General features: G+C 34.4%; 2 long non-coding RNA genes across 2 annotated transcripts; both read right to left on the reverse strand.

Moving 5' to 3' along the window:
* Nucleotides 1-76: 76 nt before the first annotated feature.
* Nucleotides 77-1735, reverse strand: LOC119429786. Its single transcript, XR_005187839.1, has 3 exons — nucleotides 1712-1735; nucleotides 241-268; nucleotides 77-147 (listed from the first exon to the last, which is right to left on the reverse strand). It is a non-coding gene; the product is annotated as an uncharacterized LOC119429786 (long non-coding RNA).
* Nucleotides 1736-1828: 93 nt separating this feature from the next.
* On the reverse strand, nucleotides 1829-2982 carry LOC119429784. Its single transcript, XR_005187838.1, has 4 exons — nucleotides 2833-2982; nucleotides 2714-2745; nucleotides 2521-2618; nucleotides 1829-1849 (listed from the first exon to the last, which is right to left on the reverse strand). It is a non-coding gene; the product is annotated as an uncharacterized LOC119429784 (long non-coding RNA).
* Between the last annotated feature and the right edge of the window lie 89 nt (nucleotides 2983-3071).

Here is a 3071-nt window from a genome sequence, read left to right on the forward strand (position 1 = left end):
CCTGGAAACATTTGCACCACAGCTGGAGATTACTGATGATCGGAGATGTTTGTCGGCCTTACTGAGGCGCAGGCAAACTCCTCTACAGCAAAGTCACAGAAACGACCGCTCAACGTCCGGCTGTCCAGATGGAGCTGAAGAATCGTGCTGGGGATTAAAAAGACACAAAATCAACTTTAATGTTTAACATGATGTGTTTGAAGCAAAACAAAAGAGCTCAGAGAGTTTTAAAAGCCCTACCTGTTCACGCCGATACAGATGTTTGTCTCTGTGAACAAACACATGAAAGTACATTAGTTAATAGTTATGACATCATCGTGTGAATGTTTATGAAGCATTCACACAATTATGATCTATTTTTCTTCCTTAAGTTTTTCGGCATCTTTCTCGTTCTGCAGTTTTCAAGCTATTTCAACAAATGATAAATCAAAACTTTCAGCTCTTTCAGGACAATCCTGTTATGACTTTTGGTATTGGTACAACTTTAGCTTTTTGAAATATTTAGCCTTTTCTGCCACTTTTTTTTTTCTCTTAGAAAATGAATTGAACTCATTTTACATCGTTCAAATCTTTAGATCTGTTTACAACCTTTTGCAGCTCCATTCACATTTTGTTCTGGTTCAGTTTCTTTCAGCTTCCTTGTACAAATTTAAACTTTTCTTCAGCTACTTTCAGCTACTTTAGGCTAGTTTATGCTCCTTTCTGTTTCTTTCTGCTAACATTTTTCTGCTTCTTCTAACCTTTTTATGTTAATTTCAACTCATGCTCTTTTCAGCTTATTTCTGTAAGTTTCGGCTTTCTCTGCCATTTCAGCTACTATTTAACTTTTTTTATGCTAATTATAGCTTCTTTTTTTTTTAGCTAATTCTATATATTTTTTTGCATTCATTTAAACTTTTTTCAGCCTAATTCAGCAAAAAATGTGCTCTCTCTCCACTTCCTTTTGCAATTTGAACTTCTTTCTGTTTTCTTTAAAGCTACTTTACAGCTGTTTTTTTGCTAATTTCAGCTTTTTTTTCCCAGATAATTTCCACTTTTTTTGCTCATTTCTACTTCTTTCAGCCTAATTGGGCAAATGTGTTTTTTCTGCTTTATTCTGCTAATTTACATTTGTTCGACTTTTCGGCCACCTTTTATTTTTTAGCATTTTCTAGCTAAATTTGGCTGTTTTCAGATCATTTCAATATTTCGTGGTAATTTCTGCTACTTTCAGCCTAATTAACTTCTTTCTGCCAATTTCAGCTTGTTATGCTCCTTTCAGCTTAATTATGATAGTTTCAGCCTTTTTTGCTAATTAAGATACTATTTAGCTGTTTTATGCTAATTTTAACTTTTTTGAATAATTCCAAATTTTGTTAAGCTCATTTCAGCTCTTTCCACTTCATTCTGGTAGTTTAAGCTTCTTTCTGCCTCTCAGCTACTTTTCAGCATTTTTTGTTGTTGGTATTTTTAGCTGGATTTAATTTTTTTGCTAATTTCCTAATTTTTGTGATAATTTCTGTTTATTTAAACCCACTATGTGTTCTTTTTGCTTTCTTCTGCTAACTTAGGCTTGTTCTTCCATTTCAGCTACATTTCAGCGTGGATTTTTAGCTTATTTCAGCTGTTTTTCAGCAAGTTCTTCTGCATTAAGCATGCACACTGCATTTTTGCAGGAAATGCAATTTCTGTAGTTAATGAACAACCTTTTCTTTAAAGTTACAGCACTCACCATTTATCATTGTAACGTTGCACTGGAGAGAGGAAAAGTATGAAAATGGTTACGTCTTTAGATTCAAACCAGATTTTGGAAAAAAAAATAAAATGATACAAAATCCCATATTTACCTCTGTGCTGTATATTGTACAACCTGTAATGAAAACACAACAAATCCAAATGAATTATGTCTTAAATTCACCTCAGTTATTTTAAATAAAACCCATACTGTCACATAATCAAAAGGAGATACGAAATCAACAAATAATCATAAATAAGGTGTACTGACTTATCCTGTTCTATTTATCAGCTTAATATCTTTGGCATCTGATCAAATATGAAATATTGTCATAATCTTGATTTGGTCAAATACAGTTTATGATCAAATATAGTTTACGTAAAGTTGCATGTGGCATTTTAGTCCAAAAAAAAAAGAAGCTTTTAATCACTATTTCATGAAGTTCATGTAAATATTTTTGATAAGTTTTAACAAAAAAAAATCAACTAAACAGATGTTTTCAATGAAAACTGCAAAAAATGAAACAAGGTATTTGGATTTAAGACATCTTTTAAACTTTTTAAGTAAAGTGGGCTCAAGTTGTGACTGTTCATACAGGGTTAACATATGTTGCTTTGGGTGACATCTTTTCACTTTTAATGTTTGTTACGGATGACAGACAGGAGGGGATGGACTGCTGAGGTTCTGAGTAAAACAATAAATGTTTGGGGAGAGATATGACTAGAACAAATAAAACTGAATTACAAGTTTCCACAATAGAAACTGCTGCTCTAACCCAAAGTAAATTTAGTTTCATTAAGTCTCACCTGGTGGTATCAGTTTGAACAAAGCTGATTTGCTGGATAAGATGGACGATGCAACGTCAGAGGAAGCGACAGACACGGCCTCGTCCAGTCGGGTGAACCTGAAGCAACAAAGCCCATTTATCTCACAGCAATGTTTCATAAATAATTTATATTTACACTCAGAAATACCAAAAATGTCTTGATCAGAACTCACAGTGTTTTGTACGAGGAACAGGAAAGGTTTCCCTTTAAGAAGAAAACACAAAGAATGACTTCCTCGAACACAAAAGTGCATAAATTGTGAACAACAAGGAAAAGTTTCTCCTTTTTTACCGTCTCAAGGAACATAACGAGGTGAGACAGGAACTGTGGGAGTCTCCTCTGTGTCGGGGACTCAGTCAGGAAGTCAAACAGCACGTTGATGAGGACGTCTTTGTTGGGAAGACTGGGAAGTATCAGCAGCTCTGCACTCTGTTTAGGAGTGAGAAGCTGAAGAGCCTCCAGCTGCAAAAGGACAAAACCAAGGTCACAGTTTGTAGAAACAACAATCAGCATCGTCTACTTTTCTGAAA

This window comes from Nematolebias whitei, unplaced genomic scaffold, assembly GCF_014905685.2.
Source record: "Nematolebias whitei isolate Nwh7 unplaced genomic scaffold, NemWhi1 Nwh_scaf_7525, whole genome shotgun sequence".
NCBI classification, from domain to species: domain Eukaryota; kingdom Metazoa; phylum Chordata; class Actinopteri; order Cyprinodontiformes; family Rivulidae; genus Nematolebias; species Nematolebias whitei.